Source organism: Bombina bombina, chromosome 8 (assembly GCF_027579735.1).
Source record: "Bombina bombina isolate aBomBom1 chromosome 8, aBomBom1.pri, whole genome shotgun sequence".
NCBI lineage: Eukaryota > Metazoa > Chordata > Amphibia > Anura > Bombinatoridae > Bombina > Bombina bombina.
In genome coordinates, this window is record NC_069506.1 from 79764551 (window position 1) to 79785450 (window position 20900).

Consider the following 20900-nt stretch of genomic DNA (forward strand, 5'->3'; position numbering starts at 1 on the left):
TAAAAGGGACTTAAAAGTGTTATTTGTAATGCACAGTAGTATGCACAGCTTACTACAGTGTAAGCTTCTAACAGTGGTGGCACTAAGATCCTGTAAAAAAGTATCTAATGATTTATCTACTCAAAGAACTCAAAGGGGCCGATTTATTATAGTGCAAGCGGACATGATCCGCTCAAGCGAATCATGTCCGCTGCACATTGATAAATGCCGACAGCATACGCTGTTGGCATTTATCATTGCACAAGCATTTCACTAGAAATGTTTGTGCAATGCCGCCCCCTGCACATTCGCTTCCAATCGACCGCTAGAAGGGGGTGTCAATCAACCAGATCATATGTTGCCCGGATTGCTGCCCGTCGCCTCAGAGGTAGCAGACGAGTTAAGGAGCAGCAGTCTTAAGAAGGCTCACGCGGAAACAGCTGCATACAGCTCCATACGGAGCTTGATGAATCGGCCCCTAAGACTTTAATGGTGAATCTTGTAGAAAAAAAACATTAAAAAACCTTTCTAAAAAATTGTAGCGTATCTCAGTATCTGCAATGCACTGCTATGCATTTCAAATACCACTTAAAAGTCTATTTAACAAGCATATTCCCAATTAAGGTTTTTTTTTTTTTTTTTTTTAATACTTTTTTATTGAGGTAGAATAACATGTGCAACAGGACATTTACATAAGCATATCATGGCAACATGCCCGTAAGACATACATCAAAAACAAAATTAAAGGACCAGTGTAACAGACATGTCCTTAAAATTATGTAGATTTCTTGAATTCCATCCAGAGAGGATGTTGCATAGCCATGAATAATACCTCTTTTTACATAACTTCATTTTTAACAGACAGTGAACATTAACTGCGTCAGAACTTTCTACTGTAAGCCAGCAAACCAACAATAGTGCTTAATACCTAAGGGCTTGTCCCTGTCAATGATCAGTTCAGGAACCATATTTTTAGATGAAGTAACATACACCAAAAGAAGTTAACTAGAAGTCTACTTGGGCCTCGCCTGGGATGGGCCACCTCTTCGAGCTTTGAGTAATACGAGGTGCAATGATGTAGTTTTATAAGTTATCTAGACCCAGGCAAGTTATACCTTGTTTAATAGTCGGAGAGGAAAAGCTCAGCAGGGCAACAGGGCGTCTGAGGGTAAAGAGGGGAATAGGGGTGGAGAGGGAGGAGAGGAAGAGAAGAAGAGAAAAAAAAAAAAGGCGGGGGGGGGGGGGTTGTCAGGGGGGAGGAACCAGGGCCCCGGTCCGGTCTGAATGTGTAAATGACCCTTCTGTACACCCCTTGGCCCCTCCCCCCCGAAGGCTGTTACATCCTAAGTATCTCTCTATTTTCCCCCAGTTTCCCAAATCGCCCAAACTTGTCCATGCAGGCCTACTTTGCCCACGGATCTTAACGAGAGCGGATGTATTCAATGATATCGTGTATCATGTTGAGTGAAACCTGTGATTTTCCCAACCAGCATCTTGCAATAGCTAGTTTCGTGGCTAAAAGGATAACCACGCATAGCATCCTCGCAGGCTGGGCCAGTTTCCCTAGTCCTAGATGAAATAGGGCAGTGTCGGGTGTCAGTCTGCGCAGTAATCCTAAACGATCTAACAATGTCGCCACCTGTTCCCAAATCCCCTGGACTCCCGTACAGCTCCACCAGATATGGAAATGAGAACCTCTTTGGCCACACCCTCTCCAGCATCTGTCTGGGGTCTGCGGGAACATCTTATTTAAGCTAACTGGTACTCTATGCCAGCGCAGTACCAATTTTATGTAAAGCTCATACAATGTGACACAATGAATTGCTGCTCTAGTGTGTTGAACTGCCTGCTGCCACTCCGGCTCCGTGTGCTCCCTCCTCATATCTCTCTCCCATTCCACAATGCGGAAAGTTTTTGTAAATCTTTCTGATTCTAATAGGAGTTGATAGTGTATTGTCAAGGCCTTTCGAAGAGGCTTGCCCGTGAGCCACCTTTTTCCCATTGGGTCAATTCTCTAAGTTTGCCCTTCTGGAACTTCCAGGATACCAACAAAGATATGAGCCTGAAATATTCAAAGTGGAACTTTTTGGGAATAACTATGTCAGACAAGTCCGGAGCCTGGGTCGCCAAGCCCTGAGGTGTATAAAGATCCCTAACATGCTTGATACCCCAACCATACCACCTCTGCGGGTGTGACTCCGGCAGACAGGATAGCAATGCTCTAACTGAATGCATGGGAGATGGGTGAGGTGCGACTTGAGCCAAGCCGCGAAGTTCCCTCCAAATTTTAATACCTGCTTTAATAATAGGATTATCAACTCCCACGAGTACATCTGCATGTTGAGGGACCCATATAAGGTCTTCTAACGACAAGCATGAGGGGAGTACAGCCTGCTCAAGCTGTCCCCATCTGGTTTCTTCAGGCGGGGCCCCCCATGCCGTCACATGGGAAAGAATGGCTGCCTTGTAGTATTTACATATGCTAGGAGCTGCCAGCCCCCCATGGAGAATAGGCCGTTGCAACTGTTGCATGGCTATCCGCGAGGGCTTGCCCTGCCAGATAAACCTGTTTACAATTGCTTGGAAGCGGCTGAGGATATATTGCGGGACTGTCAGATGTATACATCTGAAGAGGTACGTGACCTTGGGTAAAAGTGACATCTTTACCGACTGTATTCTCCCAATCTATGATATCTCATACCTAGCCCACTTTGCGGTAAGAGTATCGAATTCTTTTAGCAAGGGATTGTAATTTACCCGAATTACTGTCTTCCGGTCAGGGGAAAGGATAACCCCTAGGTGTTTTAATTCGTTTGTGGACCAAGTAAATGGATAAGTCTCCTTAACCCAAGAAAGCTGCTCCGCGGGAAGATTAATCGCCAACGCTTCTGTCTTAGTGTAGTTAAGTCTATAATATGATATCTCGCTGAACTTCTGTAAACATTCAAAGACCGCCGGTAGTGAGGTCTCAGGTTCTGTGATGAACAGAGTGAGATCATCTGCGAAGAGCGCGAGTTTCTGCATAGTATCATGAATCAACAATCCTTGTACTCCATCAGCCTGTCTGATCATGGTTGCCAGAGGCTCAATAGTTAGTACAAAGAGCAGCGGGGACAGTGGGCACCCCTGCCTGGTCCCATTCCTGATCTCGAAAGGATCAGAGCAGAACCCTTTTCCTCTGATTCTGGCTGAAGGGCCCGAGTACAGCACCATAATGGCACTAACTAGGTGAGCCGGGAGCCCAAAGGCCCTCAAAACAATTAAGGTTTTTTATTGGCTGTGTTATGCATTCAAGTCTTCAACACATAATATAAAGTAGCAGCGAGGCTATTGCAAAGTTTTATCACTAGACCAGGTAACGCAGCGTCGCTTGTATATTTACCAATTTTAAAAACCAGACATGGCTCCCAGTACTTACACTTCAAAAAAAGAGAAGAAATGAATGCAACAAGATGGCTAGTTATACATCTGTCCTAAAGTAACCATATCCTTATATATAAGCCTGCTGGTGCCCTGATGGAAAAAAAAGGTAAAAAAGTAGTTTTTATGTTTTGTTTTTGTGAGGAGATACTTTGACTCCTATTACAATTCATTATCAAAGCCATGCAAAAATAATAAAATTGTGCTCACTAAATGTTATCTTCATCTTCTGTCATTCTAGCTGCCTATTTAATTTCGAATCTCTCTCAAGGCGCATATAATATTTTTGGGTCATGTACATGTTTTTGTTTACCATTTGTTGCGGCCTCTCTAACAGGATGGAACCCAAAGGCAGGGGTAGCAGAAAGCTGGGCAGATTCTATAGCAATAGTAGACTAGAGAGACAATCATATTTATTAGGAGAAAGATACACAGGAAGATAGGGAGTAATGTCCTGAAGCTTTTACTGGGAAACAGGAAACAGGTGCAGGCAAGTGTTAACTGGAGCAAACTGTACAAATTGGTATAGCAGATGTCAGTTGGTATAAGCTGTTCAGGCTCAAGTTGAAACAGACAAAAACCAAGTTCAGAAGTGTTCACTTCAGAGCCAGGCAAGGAAGGTCCCACTTCAGAGCCAGGGATGTAATACCAGGGTGATGAATACAGGCTGCAAGCAGCATCAGATCATGGCAAAGCTGGAGGCAGGACAAGAAAATAGGCACAACAGGCAATAAGGAAATGGAGCTCAGAAACTGCAACAGAGAAAGTCCAAGCAAAGGTATTGGAAGGGCCAAATGCAGAGACAAGGTAAGGTCAGTCCAAGATTCAAAGGCAGGAAGGAAGTATCAAGTCCAAAACAGAGGCAAGGCACAGCCAGGAAAGACAAGAAAATACTCCAATGCCACAGCAAGGAGTAAAGGCCTAGGCTGCTCTATATATTGTCAGATACCACTGCATTGATTGGCTGGCATCCAGAGAGGGTGAAATTGGGAGACACTCCTACTGATTACAATACAAGCAAACATCCTCTAGTGGCACAACCAGAGAAAGTTAGACTTTGATCCTGGAGTCTCCTGATTCAATAACAGGCAAGGCACTATGAAGGAAGTTACCAGTGGTGTCCCTGCTGGGCAGTTTGCATTTTGGCATGAACAGAGTTTATGGGATACTGACACCATTGTACATTATCCCCTTATTGTGGGAGATTCATGGGCTACGCGAAGGCTTTTGACAGATCGTCACAAATGGAAAATGCAAAGGCAAATCTTGGCAGCTTCAAGTTGGTTTTATTTTGAACTATTCTTAGAAAGTCTATTTTCTACTAAAAATTAAGCAGACTTTGACCAACTTGGAAAACTACTTAGTTGGACATGGCCATTGTGTCAATCAGGTGCGACATATGCACAGAGAGGCCAACCACTGTCTATGTTATGGTCAGGACAGGTATGGGAACGCACTAGGTGTGTTTGGTTAACTATGGCCTTAAACACAATCTATAGGCGAGTTGCTCTGAAAAACATTTTTTGCTTTCCGGCCTATTAAGGAGCGTGAATTTCTTAGGGGATCAGAATACTCTATCATACTGTTTGTGAAAAAATTTTTTTTTAAATATTCAGGGAAATTTGTTTCCCCGAATATTCGTTGCCTGCACTATTGTAGTTTAAAACAAAATGAAAATCAAATTTTCATTAAAATTTTTTATTCATTTTTGTTAAAATGAATGAAAATGTTTCAAAGCTACAGGTGAAAAGTGCTTAATGTTTCCAGAGCATGGAGAGCACGTTAAGGTAAATATTGAGCGCTAAAATAAATAAATAAAGGAAACTAATGAATACTGATGATTTTTGTCAGTATATATACTGACAAAAATCATCAGTATTCATTAGTTTCCTTTATTTATTTATTTTAGCGCTTTTTTTATTTTCATTGGTGCATTCTTTTGTATTTTCATTTCATTAAAACGAAACAAAAATGAATGTACATCTCTAGTAAGTACCTCTTTTTGAAATAGAAACTGTGAGGTATCCCAAAAATGACACATACAATAGCCCATTCACACCTCTTGAAGGGACAGTCTACTCCAGAATTGTTATTGTTTAAAAAGAAAGATAATCCCTTTATTACCCATTCCCCTGTTTTGCATAACCAACACGGTTATATTAATATACTTTTTACCTCTGTGATTACCTTGTATCTAAGCCTTTGCATACTGCCCCCTTATTTCAGTTCTTTTGACAGACTTGCATTTAGCCAATCAGTGCCCTCTCACTTGTAAATCCACGTGGTCACATGAACTTACACCCTCTAGCTGGGAAAAACTGCCAAATGCAATGAAATAAGGGGTGGCCTTCAATGTTTTAAAAATTATCATATGAACCTACCTAGGTTTAGCTTTCAACAAAGAATACCAAGAGAACAAAGCAAATTTGAATTGGAAAGTTGTTTAAAATTGTATTACCTATCTGAATCATGAACGTTTAATTTTTACTAGACTTTTGTGATGGCATCCAATCACAAAAGGCTCACTAGTTGGATTCAACAGACTGTCAATGCTATTCAGCAGAGTGCCAAGATACAGCCCAGATCATGATGTCATCAGTGGGCAGAGCTTGGCAGCCATTTCAAACTGGCCAGAAACACTATTAATTTCAAAATAACTTGTTTACTGTCCCTGCTGCATGATATAAAAAAGGTGCAGGAGGCTATTTGCAGCTTAATCTAAGGTAAGACTTTAGATGACTAAGTTGTAGACTGTCCCTTTAATACCACAGGTAACATGGATATTGGAACCATATTAATGGGGAGAAAATGTTTTTGTTTTTTTTTACTTTATTTATATCCAAAAAAAAAAAAAAAAAGAAACAAATACATCAAAAAAGAAAAAAAAAAAGAAGACAAACAATAATCAACACATAAAACAAATTACAAAAAGCAAGTTTCCCAAGATAGCAACAAATTTAAATCAAACCAATTACCAGTTCCCAAATTATTCATTTTCCTTGTCCCTGTCCCCCTATCCTCCCCTATCCATTTCACAAATACTGACTATCCATGTGAGGAGAAAAAAAAAAAAAAGGAAAGGGGGGGGGAAACCTCCCAAAGCTCTCACACGCTCCGCTCCCCCCTGCCCCCTCGCCCCTCCTCTACCATCTCCTGTGCTTCCTCAGGTTATCTTTAGATTAATAATTTGCTCTATATAGAGTACCGTACCCTCGCTTTGACAGCAAGCAAACTCTCTCCAAATCTTGAGAAAGGAATTTCCTCTTCCCCCACTCAACTTAGACTCAAAGGCTGCCTTAATCATTGAGTCAAGCAGCAGATTTTTCACTTCCCTCATAGAGGGAGTTTTAGAAGTTATCCAATATTTAAAGATAAGTGTCCTCACTATTATTATTACCGTACGTATAAGGTTTGCTAAAATTTCCCAAGAGTTATGGCCGACCAGAAAAAGGATAGAGTCCCTTTCTACACAAATCCTCGATTTCCCTATTAAAGAGAGATAATACTCTAACTTCGCCCAAAATTGTTTAAGCTTGGGACAGTCCCATAACAAATGACCCAAATTAGGATCTTGGAAAGAGCATTTAGGACAAACATTAGTCACTTCTTTATTCCATTTAGCCACCCTACGAGGGGTTAAATAATCCCCCTGAATTAATCTAAATTGTGATTCTCTATAATAAGAAGCCGAAAAAAGTCTTTGAGTAAGTTTAAGGCTATTCATAAGTGATTTATCTAAGTCCGTTGAATCAGTTATTCTATTCCACCGTTTAGCTATCTCCTGTGACACATCCTTTTCTTCTAAAGATAGAAGAAATCTGTAAATATTTGACAGTAACCTTTTCTCTGATAATTTAACATTAATAAGAGAATGGTACTCCCATATATGGGGAGAGATTCTAACAAGACCAAGAATATAACTCTTAATTTGTAAAAAAATAAAAAATATGGTTTCTCTGAATTCCTGGAAACTTTTTTTGAAAATTGTCAAATGCATATACTTTATGATGATTATAATCATAAAAATCGCTAACAATCAAAGGGTTAGCCAGTGACCATCTTTAGTAAATAGCCGTCATGTTACCCAGCGGAAATCGAATATTACCTTTTATCGGTAACCATTTAGAAACATTCTGGGCTAAACCCAAATGTTTAGATAACTTCCTCCAACACAGCAGTATATCCTTAAATAGTGGATGATCAAAAAATAATCTTACTGAGCTCCTTGTTGGTAGCAAATACAACAAAGTTCAGGGAGAAAGAGGAACAAAACCAAAAAAGCTGAGGGGCGCTTACGTTCCTGGAGTCAGTCTAGTGTGAGGAAAAGCCGGTTGCTCTGTTGAGCCGGAAGTAGAACCACCGAAGTAGCGTGTTGCAGTTGAAGTGGAAATCTCCTTCCTGTGTCGCTATGGTGGTGGACGCTGCCTGAAATGGAAGGGTGTGTATTTTCCAAACACATCCAGCAGGGAACAAACTGTAAGTAGAGAGCAGAGACAGGCGCAGCCCGATTCAAGTGTAGTAAGATTTTATCAGGTGTAAGTGCACACATACAAATGGCTACTTACAAGATAAAAAGATTAAAACAGCATATAAAAGGGTCTTTACATCCAGACTGTACTTTAACTTTTATACAGCAGTGAAATAGTCTCTACGCGTTTCATCTGAGGACGCTCAGACTTCCTCAAGAGAAAAAAATTGAAAGTAACACAAGCAAGGCTCCTACCGGCTTTATAAAAGGAACCAATGATTGCAGAGTTGAATTGTCAGCCAATCAGTGTCTAGATACATTTATTGGTGGATTGGCTTTGAACCAATGTTGTTGTTACATGGTTACTTTGCACTGTTACATACCTAAAAAGCATACATTAGTTTGCTCAGTACAATCACGTCATAGGCAAACCACAGAATGAGCACAAGTTGAGCTGTAGTTGAATGTACAAACTAGAGAAAACATTAGAATTGTAATAAAAACATTTGATATTAAAAAAGGAAATGTAATAACAAATACACTAAGAGGAATATTATTTAAAATATACTATTGTATGCTAAGATGTATAACATAGTGAACTACATAAATGCTTGTAGATCTAATTCTAAATTTAAACCTGATGGTTGCATGGTGTTCAATTGGTAAATCCACCATGATTCTCTGCGTCTAAGTGTTAGGAGCCTATTTGGGAATTTGTTGGGGGGTATCCAGTCAATGACTTGGATTTTTAGACTTGAAGGATTGGAATTATGATGTAGTTTGAAGTGTTCTGGCACACTGTGTGTAATGAGGCCATTTTTTATGTTATTGACATGTTCTCCCAGCCTAGTGCGTATGCTTCTTTTAGTTCTTCCTATGTAAATCAAATTGCAGCTGCAACTCAACAAGTATACTACATAGGTGGTGCTGCAATTGCTCTTGTATTTTTGTTTGAATGTTTTATCTCCCCCTGAATTGGTAAAAGTGGCCTCCCTGTTTACATATTGACACATACCACATCTAGATACCCCACATTTATAAGTGCCAGGTTTTTGTTGTAACCAATGTGTTTTATCTTTAATAGTGCATTGTTTATTCGGGTCGCGCAGTCTGGTGGGTGCTAAAATGTTTTTAAAAACTATATTTTTTCTAAAAGTGACCAAGGGTTGGTCTGGTACCTAATACAGGATCTGCCTTTAAGACACCCCAGTATTTCTTTAAAATGTTTTGTATTTCTCTTGAACCCTGACTGTAAGTCGTAATAAATCTAACGTTGTTTTGTGTCTTATATTGTCTCTTCTGTTTTGGCTTTTCAATGGGAAGTAAAAGAGATTTTCTATCCATTAGGGAAACCTTTTCTTTTGCCTGTTCTAGTGTCTTGACTTGATAACCTTTCTCAATGAATCTAGAGTCTAATAATGCACTTTCTTGATTGTAATCGCTAGGTTTAGTGCAGTTCCTTTTTACCCTCTGGTATTGCCCCAGGGGGATATTGGTCTTCCACCTGGGTAAATGACCACTACTTGCATTGAGGAACCCATTCTTGTCGGTTGGCTTTCTAATGTTTTTTACCGCTACTTTGTTTTGTTCATCAACATATAAGATTAAATCAAGGAACAAACCTGTCTTTCTAGAGACTCTTCTGAATATATAAAAGACCGTTTTAACCAGTCTACTGGAAATCGCAAGATGGCAGCCTGATTAGCCCCAATCCTCCTTTACAATACGGTTGATATAACTTGGCTAGCTTGAGTTTTGGTTTCCTTCCACTCCAAATATAGTACCTTAATGCTTGGTTAAAGCACAAAAGATCAGTCTTCTTAATCAAGAAGGGGAGCATCCTTAATGTATACAAAATTTTAGGAACAATAAACATCTTAAATAGGGCCACTTTACCAGTCAAAGAGACTGGGAGTGTCGCCCAAGATTTCATCTTATCTTCAATGTCTCTCAAAACCGTGCCAATGTTGTCCCTATACCAATTAGCCGAGTTGGCAGAAATCTTCAGCCCTAAATAGCTCAGAGTTTTAGTTTCCATAAATTGATAGGTTTGGGGATCCTCTATATCTTGTTTTAACCATAGGATCTTAGATTTTGCCAGATTGATCTTATAACCTGACACTATACTGTATTGATCCAATAAGTTCACAATCTCTTCAACCTGCTTTTTTGGGTTGGATACATATAGTAAAAGATCATCCGCGAATAGTGCAGTCTTAAATATCTCCTTTCCTATATTAATTCCGGTAAGCAGATTCCTTAATCTAATAGCTAAGGGCTCAATTATAAGATCAAACAGCAAAGGCGACATAGGACACCCCTGTCTAGTGCCTCTTGTCAAAGAAAAAAACGTCAGAGATCCCATAATTGATCAAGATGGAAGCTTTAATGAGTAAATATTAGTCACAAAATCCCCAAACTGACCCACAATCCCAAACCTCCCCAATACCTGTAGAAGGAAGGGCCACTCCACTCTGTCAAAGGCCTTCTCTACATCCAAAGATAGCAGGAAGGCCTCCGGCAGAGCCGAGCCCCCCCCCCATAGTGACATGTAGAATTTTCCTTATATTGATCTCCAAGGCCCTACCCATAATAAAACCCGCCTGATCCTGGTGAATTATCCTAGGGAGTATTAACTTCAACCTATCGGCCAGAATTTTCATTAAGATTTTATAATCCAGACCAAGCAAGGAAATTGGTCTATACGAAGCAATATCTGAAGGATCTTTGTTGCTTTTAGGGATTACAATAATATTCGCTCTTTTAAAATTATCTGATGTTTTAAGATTTGATCCAAAATACGCATTATGAAGATCTACCAGAACCGGGCCAATCTCAGTCCGTAACATCTGCTAGAACTCCAGAGGTAAATTATCTGGCCCTGGCGTTTTCCCCCTAGCCATTGAACTAATTGTTTTCTGAATCTCATTTTCAGATAACGGTTGGTTCAGACACTCACGATCTACTTCTGAGATTTGAGGAATGTCAGTTCTGTTCAGAAATTCCGTAATTTTTCCCATTTCAGGGCTCTGAGTTGAATAGAGTTCTTTATAAAAGTTCTGAAATAGCTGTGTAATTTTCTCTGGCCCAGTATAAGTTGTACCCCTTATTTTCAAGGCTGCAATTGGTTTCCTCCTAGTTTGTCTCTTAAAAGTTGCGGCCATCAATTTACCGGCTTTATTGCCAAACTTTGAAAATCTAGCAGCATTCCTATAAAGAAGTTCCTGTGCCTCTCCCATTAGAAAGGTCTCTCTATCTTTCCTTATGGAAAAATAACTTTCTGTGTTAACTTTATTAGGCTTTTTTAAGTACAAAGCATATGCCTCCCTTACCTTCTCAGATAGATCCTTCTCTTTCCCTACCTTGTCCTTCTTTAACCTTGCTACATAAGTGTTAATTTCCGCTTTCATATAGACTTTAGCAGTCTCCCAGAATAATTGGATATTTTCTCTACAGTGACTATTAAATGTCCTAAATTCTTCCCATGTAGTCAAAAGGAAGTTTTTAAATTTAACCGAATCTCTTAGGTAAGTAGGGAAAAAGAAGCAATTATAAGTGTTTAACTTTGTTTTAAATGATAGAGTTACTGGGGCATGATCTGATAACACAAAATCATGTATATTGCACTTCTTTATTCTAATTACCAAAGATTCAGAGATGAGGAACATGTCCAATCTTGAAAGGGTATTATGTGATTTTGAACAGCAAGTATACTCCAAATTACTGCGATTCAAGAGTCTCCATATATCCACCACATTTAAAGCCTCAGACAATAAACCAAAAATCTTTTTCTCAAATTTAATCTGAGAAGATTTATATTTGCCCTTGCTACTGTCTGGACCCATTTTCCTCCTATCCAAAAAAGAGTTAGGAGTCAGATTAAAGTCCCCTGCTAATAACAATTTAGCTTTAGAGAATTTACATACAGTTTTAGTTAATGACCTCCAAAACCTTTCATCTAAGTTATTAGGACCATAAATATTAACCAGTAAATATTCCTGGTTCTGTATGATAAGCCTGATAATTAAATACCTCCCATCTTTGTCCTTTGAGACTCTAACGGCTAGATTTATAGTTTTGTCGGTAACGACCCGCGTAGCTAACGCCGGCTTTTTTCTGGCCGCACCTTTAAAATAACTCTGGTATTGAGAGTCCATATAATGTCAGCGTTAGGCTCCAAAAAAGGAGCGTAGAGCATATTTAACGCAACTGCAACTCTCGATACCAGAGTTGCTTACGGACGCGGCCAGCCTCAAAAACGTGCCCCATAGGAAACAATGGGGCTGTTTGAGCTGAAAAAAAAAAAAAACACCTGCAAAAATGCCGCGTTCAGCTCCTAACGCAGCCCCATTGTTTGCTATGGGGAAACACTTCTTACGTCTGCACCTAACACCCTAACATGTACCCCGAGTCTAAACACCCCTAACCTTACACTTATTAACCCCTATTCTGCCGCCCCTGCTATTGCTGACCCCTGTATATTATTTTTAACCCCTAATCTGCCGCTCCGTAAACCGCCGCTACTTACATTATCCCTATGTACCCCTAATCTGCTGCCCCTAACACCGCCGACCCCTGTATTATATTTATTAACCCCTAACCTGCCCCCCACAATGTCGCCGCCAGCTACCTACAATAATTAACCCCTAATCTGCCGACCGCAAAGCACCGCCACCTACATTATAGCTATGTACCCCTAATCTGCTGCCCCTAACACCGCCGACCCCTATATTATATTTATTAACCCCTAATCTGCCGCCCTCAACGTCGCCTCCACCTGCCTACATTTATTAACCCCTAATCTGCCGAGCGGACCGCACCGCTATTATTATAAAGTTATTAACCCCTAATCCGCCTCACTAACCCTATAATAAATAGTATTAACCCCTAATCTGCCCTCCCTAACATCGCCGACACCTAACTTCAATTATTAACCTCTAATCTGCCGACCGGAGCTCACCGCTATTCTAATAAATGTATTAACCCCTAAAGCTAAGTCTAACCCTAACACTAACACCCCCCTAAATTAAATATAATTTAAATCTAACGAAATTAATTAACTCTTCTTAAATAAATTATTCCTATTTAAAGCTAAATACTTACCTGTAAAATAAATCCTAATATAGCTACAATATAAATTATAATTATATTATAGCTATTTTAGGATTAATATTTATTTTACAGGTAACTTTGTATTTATTTTAACCAGGTACAATAGCTATTAAATAGTTAAGAACTATTTAATAGCTAAAATAGTTAAAATAATTACAAATTTAGCTGTAAAATAAATTCTAACCTAAGTTACAATTAAACCTAACACTACACTAGCAATAAATAAATTAAATTAAATACCTACAATTACCTACAATTAAATCTAACACTACACTATCAATAAATTAATTAAAAACAATACCTACAAATAACTACAATTAAATAAACTAACTAAAGTACAAAAAATAAAAAAGAACTAAGTTACAAAAAATAAAAAAATATTTACAAACATAAGAAAAATATTACAACAATTTTAAACTAATTACACCTACTCTAAGCCCCCTAATAAAATAACAAAGCCCCCCAAAATAAAAAAATGCCCTACCCTATTCTAAATTACTAAAGTTCAAAGCTCTTTTACCTTACCAGCCCTGAACAGGGCCCTTTGCGGGGCATGCCCCAAGAAGTTCAGCTCTTTTGCCTGTAACAAAAAACATACAATACCCCCCCCCCCAACATTACAACCCACCACCCACATACCCCTAATCTAACCCAAACCCCCCTGAAATAAACCTAACACTAAGCCCCTGAAGATCTTCCTACCTTATCTTCACCATACCAGGTTCACCGATCCGTCCTGAAGAGCTCCTCCGATGTCCTGATCCAAGCCCAAGCGGGGGGCTGAAGAGGTCCATGATCCGGCTGAAGTCTTCATCCAAGCGGGAGCTGAAGAGGTCCATGATCCGGATGAAGTCTTCATCCAAGCGGGAGCTGAAGAGGTCCATGATCCGGATGAAGTCTTCTATCAACGGCATCTTCAATCTTCTTTCTTCGGGAGCCGTCATCTTCCATCCGACTCGGAACATCCAAGATAGCGTCCCTCGAATTCCAATTGGCTGATAGGATTCTATCAGCCAATCGGAATTAAGGTAGGAATATTCTGATTGGCTGATGGAATCAGCCAATCAGAATCAAGTTCAATCCGATTGGCTGATTCGATCAGCCAATAAGATTGAGCTCGCATTCTATTGGCTGATCGGAACAGCCAATAGAATGCGAGCTCAATCTGATTGGCTGATCGGATCAGCCAATCGGATTGAACTTGATTCTGATTGGCTGATTCCATCAGCCAATCAGAATATTCCTACCTTAATTCCGATTGGCTGATAGAATCCTATCAGCCAATCGGAATTCGAGGGATGCCATCTTGGATGACGTCATTTAAAGGAACCGTCATTCGGCTAGTAGGCGTCGGGAGAAGAGGATGTTCCGAGTCGGATGGAAGATGATGGCTCCCGAAGAAAGAAGATTAAAGATGCCGTTGATAGAAGACTTCATCCGGATCATGGACCTCTTTAGCTCCTGCTTGGATGAAGACTTCATCCGGATCATGGACCTCTTCAGCTCCCGCTTGGATGAAGACTTCAGCCGGATCATGGACCTCTTCAGCCCCCCGCTTGGGCTTGGATCAGGACATCTGAGGAGCTCTTCAGGACGGATCGGTGAACCTGGTATGGTGAAGATAAGGTAGGAAGATCTTCAGGGGCTTAGTGTTAGGTTTATTTAAGGGGGGTTTGGGTTAGATTAGGGGTATGTAGGTGGTGGGTTGTAATGTTGGGGGGGGGTATTGTATGTTTTTTTTTTACAGGCAAAAGAGCTGAACTTCTTGGGGCATGCCCCGCAAAGGGCCCTGTTCAGGGCTGGTAAGGTAAAAGAGCTTTGAACTTTAGTAATTTAGAATAGGGTAGGGCATTTTGTTATTTTGGGGGGCTTTGTTATTTTATTAGGGGGCTTAGAGTAGGTGTACTTAGTTTAAAATTGTTGTAATATTTTTCATATGTTTGTAAATATTTTTTTATTTTTTGTAACTTAGTTCTTTTTTATTTTTTGTACTTTAGTTAGTTTATTTCATTGTAATTATTTGTAGGTATTGTATTTAATTAATTTATTGATAGTGTAGTGTTAGGTTTAATTGTAGGTAATTGTAGGTATTTAATTTAATTTATTTATTGCTAGTGTAGTGTTAGGTTTAATTGTAACTTAGGTTAGGATTTATTTTACAGCTAAATTTGTAATTATTTTAACTATTTTAGCTATTAAATAGTTCTTAACTATTTAATAGCTATTGTACCTGGTTAAAATAAATACAAAGTTACCTGTAAAATAAATATTAATCCTAAAATAGCTATAATATAATTATAATTTATATTGTAGCTATATTAGGATTTATTTTACAGGTAAGTATTTAGCTTTAAATAGGAATAATTTATTTAAGAAGAGTTAATTAATTTTGTTAGATTTAAATTATATTTAACTTAGGGGGGTGTTAGTGTTAGGGTTAGACTTAGCTTTAGGGGTTAATTCATTTATTAGAATAGCGGTGAGCTCCAGTCGGCAGATTAGGGGTTAATAATTGAAGTTAGGTGTCGGCGATGTTAGGGAGGGCAGATTAGGGGTTAATACTATTTATTATAGGGTTAGTGAGGCGGATTAGGGGTTAATAACTTTATAATATTAGCGGTGCGGTCCGCTCGGCAGATTAGGGGTTAATAAGTGTAGGCAGGTGGAGGCGACGTTGAGGGCGGCAGATTAGGGGTTAATAAATATAATATAGGGGTCGGCGGTGTTAGGGGCAGCAGATTAGGGGTACATAGCTATAATGTAGGTGGCGGCGCTTTGCGGTCGGCAGATTAGGGGTTAATTATTGTAGGTAGCTGGCGGCGACGTTGTGGGGGGCAGGTTAGGGGTTAATAAATATAATACAGGGGTCGGCGTTGTTAGGGGCAGCAGATTAGGGGTACATAAGTATAACGTAGGTGGCGGTCGGCAGATTAGGGGTTTAAAAAAATTTAATCGAGTGGCGGCGATGTGGGGGACCTCGGTTTAGGGGTACATAGGTAGTTTATGGGTGTTAGTGTACTTTAGAGAACAGTAGTTAAGAGATTTATGAACCGGCGTTAGCCCAGAAAGCTCTTAACTACTGACTTTTTTCTGCGGCTGGAGTTTTGTCGTTAGATTTCTAACGCTCACTTCAGCCACGACTCTAAATACCGGAGTTAGAAAGATCCCATTGAAAAGATAGGATACGCAAATGACGTAAGGGGATCTGCGGTATGGAAAAGTCGCGGCTGAAAAGTGAGCGTTAGACCCTTTTTTGAGTGACTCCAAATACCGGCGGTAGCCTAAAACCAGCGTTAGGAGCCTCTAACGCTGGTTTTCACGGCTACCGCCAAACTCCAAATCTAGGCCTAAGAATTTTATAATCAAATTTCGTATGAAATAGAATCATTACCCCTCTAGATGGTTTAGTATAAGATGAGAAAAAAGACTCTCCCAACCATTTTGCTTTAATTTTGTTTTGCTCTTTATCTGACAAGTGGGTTTAATGAAGGCAAGCTATATCAAAGTTGCTTTTACCTAAATAATTTAGAATTGCTTTCCTTTTAACTGGGGAATGAATCCCCCCTACATTCCAGGTTATAACCTTTACCATTCTTTAACTACCCAAAAAATAGAGGAGGAAGAGTAAATGCAGAATAAAAAGGAAAGGAGAGAGGAGGAGAGAGAAGGGAGAGGGGGAGAGAAAAAATAATAATAATAATAATAATAATATAAGTTTATACTAAATATACTCTTATCCAGTGATTGTGCATAAAACCAATAAACTTTATGACAGAGATTATTACTCTATATTTAAACACATAATACATATAATGACCATCTATTCAATATTTGTGTAGAATTCAATCAGTGCAATTATACAGTGACTAGCTATTCTATACTGAAACATATATACACAAAGTATGTTTGCAAATAGTGTTTAACCCTTATTAACCAAAGATACAGACATAATATCATTCTATTGAATAAATATGTCTTCTTTAAACAATTTATAGCAGTGATTATTTAACTCTATACTCAGACCCACAGAGCATGTGCTGTCCATCTGTTCCATAGATGTACAAAATTCAAACTTTAAATTCAAACAGTGACTATTCCACACAAAAAAAAAAAAGATATAATGTTTAACCCTTGTTAATCAAAAATACAGACATAATATCATTCTGTTTCATGGATGTGCCAAAAAAAAAAAAAACTTGAGTTAAAAAGGGACAGGGAACTCTCATTAAACAGATTAACTTTTTGATTCATTTTCTAAAAAAATTTGGGCAGCCTCAGGAGAGTCAAAAAAAACAAAGTCAGACCCAGATTTGATCTTCAGCTTGGCTGGATACAAAAGAGAAAAAAGTCTGTTTTCAGACACTAGGCGAGAACATACTGATGAAAACTGCTTCCTCTTCAGCGATGTTTCCATAGAAAAGTCCTGGAAGAGTAGGATTTTAACTCCTTGAAATTGTAGCGACTTCTTTTTCCTATAGGCCCTTAGAATCTCATTTTTCCCTTGAAAGTTCAAGAATTTTGCGATCACAGGCCTCGGTTTCCTTTCCTTCAACATAATCTCCTCTCTCTCTCTTCCCAGCCTATGTACTCTTTCAATTGTAAAGATGTTACTCTCAGGATTCAGGCCTAGTATTTCCGGAAGTGAGTGCTCCACAAATTTCTTGAGGTCTTGAAATTTCAAAGCTTCTGGTATTCCAATGAGCCGCAGATTGCTTCTCCTTGACCTGTTTTCCATATCCTCAACCTTATTGGTTAAAGCTGCGTTCTGTTTTTGGAGTGCTTCTATTTGTAGCTGTATAGTATTCTGAATGTCTTCACAATTAGAGATTCTCTGTTCAGCCTCTCTTAACCTTTCTGATTAAGATTTTAACTCTTCCAAAATTGTATCCACCCTTTTATAGATTTCCTCTATTTTAGGACTAATTAGGTCTGCCACCAGAGCTGCAATTTCGCCAGCATTCAAGGCATTAGAGGCCTTAGAGTTCCTTTCTTCCATCGTAGATTTATTTGGGGAGGTAGCAGGGATGGCTTTGTTGTTCTTCCTCTCCAATTGCTTTAATTTAGGTGACATTTTGGATTGAGTAAGATATTTATCCATGTATAGCAACCTACAGCTCTTTACGCAGTTTAAGCTTTTATTTATAATACAGCTTGCACCCAAGGTGTAGAAAGTTTTTTTTTTCTTTTTTTTTTTTTTCAGCTGAATACCCATATAGGAGAGAAATATAAAACAAACAAGATAGATGATAACAGAAGGGAAGCTTGTAGCCACCCTATTATGATAATTAGCTGACAGGTGGCAGGGTTAGCAATACACACCAACTGCTTCCTCAATTCATTCAAGGACCCTTCTGTAACATAAATCAAAAGTCCCAGCTCGTGTGACACAGCTGCAGCAATCATACAGGTCGCCTTAGTTATCCTATGAAGCCTCCAAAGTTAAATTTTAGCAATTCAGGCTCAATTCACAATACAATTTACACCCAAGGTGAAGAAAGTTCTTCCAGGTAGATACCCATATAGGGGAGATATGTAATATTTAAGATAGAAAGTAGCACAATAAAGCTTACGTCCCTCCTGCAGTGGTAAATTGCTGGCAAATAACAAAATTTGCAGTATGCACCAATTACTTCCTCAATAACAAGTCTCTCTAGGGGAGTTTTCTTATTAGGAGATACTTTAGGGGGGTACTTAGGGAGGTGGAATATAATAACGCAGTGGGAGGATGGCGACAGCTCTAAGGGGGTAAAAGGGGCCAAGCACCTGTTTTCTTCCAGCTCAGCAGCCTCAGTTCATTTAATCATCCCTTAGCCACATTATCCCCACATCAGCATGACATCAAAGAGAGCAACTGCGTTCTCCAAAGTGTAATAAATGAAAAAAAAAGTAGCAGTTCCCACCTCCCCTTTTTTCCCCTCTCCTTCGGCTTCTCCTTACCCCAGGATGCTTCTGCGTCTTCTCCACTCTAGTTTCTTTTATGGGGGTTGAAGACCTCTCAAATAGAGGCAGCTCTGCGGCTCTAGGGTGCACCGCTCTCACCCTCTCAGACACCAAAGAGCCCCAGCGTTAGTCGGCAGCTTCCAGCCACAGGAAAGCCGCTAGACTCTTCTTGTGCTGCTGATGCAGCAGCTTGCGTGGTCTCCCACGCCACAGCGCTCCCCTTGCTGTTCTCTCCTTAGATCGAGGGTGTCAGCTCCCTGTTGTCCTCTACCGCCATGCCGCAACACTCCTCGCCCTCCTGGGGAAACTTCAATGGGCGCCGTCGTGTCTGCACCTCACCTGGGCTCGCGCTGATTGTGCTGCGTGGTGACGCAACAGCGCACTTCCCCCTCTCCCTGTCCACACTTCCCCCTTAATGGCAAATAATTAAACTGAGAAAATGTTACAGTACACTGTTCCTTTAAGATTTAATTTCTGCAAACCGAAGCCCATCCTTTATTCATTTGATCACTCTTTGGACTATATTTCTCCTGTCTAGCCTGGAAACATTTCCAATTTAAGATATAGTTCCATTAACAAGTGAAAAATGTTCTGCATGTGAGTCATCACACAGCAGCATTAAGGCAATGTGTATAACTGTATCACATTCTCTCACTGTGTTCAAAGCAGGGCAGAGAAAACTATCCATGTATGAATCAGTAGAAAACATATTGCCAGTGTCAGGAAATGGATTGACTGGTCCCTTTGGCACACTGTGTTCCTGAGAGTCAAATTTCCATTCCTTCCCAATGACTGGCTTTTGACGTACTGTTATCAATTTTATTTATGTGCTTCGTTTTTTAATAGGTACTCAAAATGTTAAAAGTGCTTCAAAATTGACTGATGGTACAAACAATATTTATTTTATTTATAATATTTATATTACACAAACAGAGAATGTACATTTACAACATCTTAAACATTAATCTAAAGTTGTCTAAACTAAGCCCTGGGGCAGTCATACTGCAGTCCTTGCAAATGTATTGTAGTTTTTTAATTTTATTTATTGATGTGCCGAAAAGAAAATACTTTTTGGTTTTATAGATAAGGTGAGTCACCAATAAGCAATCTCTCCTTAAAGGGACAGTCTACTTGAACAGTTTCATTGTTTAAAAAGATAATCCCTTTTTTACCCTTTCCACAGTTTTGCTTAACTAACACGGTTACATTTAATATATTTTTTACCTCTGTGATTACCTTGTATCTAAGCTTCTGCACGCTGTCCCCTTATTTCAGTTCTTTTGACAGACTTGCATTTTAGCCAATCAGTGCTGACTTATAAATAACTCCACGGGAGTGAGCACAATATTTATCTATTTCGAACACATGAACTAGCAGTGTCTAACTGTGAAAACTGTCAAAATGCACTGAGATAAGAGGCTGCCTTCAACGGCTTAGAAATCAGTTTATGAGCCTACCTAGCAACAAAGAACACCAAAAGAACAAAGCAAATTTGATGATAAACGTAAATGGGAAAGTTGTTTTAAAATTGCATGCCCTATTGGAACCATGACATTTTAATGTTTACTTGACTGTCCCTTTAAGGATGAAATGTACATAGATATGCAATGCCTGTTTGTTTCCCTTTTCATAAAAAAAACACATTTTTTTTAGTTTAATATCTCTTTAAAGCTTTTTATCTGACCCTCTCCTCTTGATCATTGTAATCACTACTTCTCTTTGTATCCAATATTTCAGGTACTTCTCTTGTAAATTGAATAATGTCCTCTGTGTGGGCTTGTTTGTATATGTAGCTATATTAAACAGGGGCGAAACTACAGGGGGTGCAGAGGTTCGCAATTGCGACTGGGCCCCCAAGGGTGGGGGCCCAGCTTAAAAAAAAATAAAAAACATTTTTACAATGAAAAACGTTGACCTGCCACTGCCTGCACTGATATTCATGTGAGTGTGACATGAGGCTTCACTAGTGTCTCTGACTACA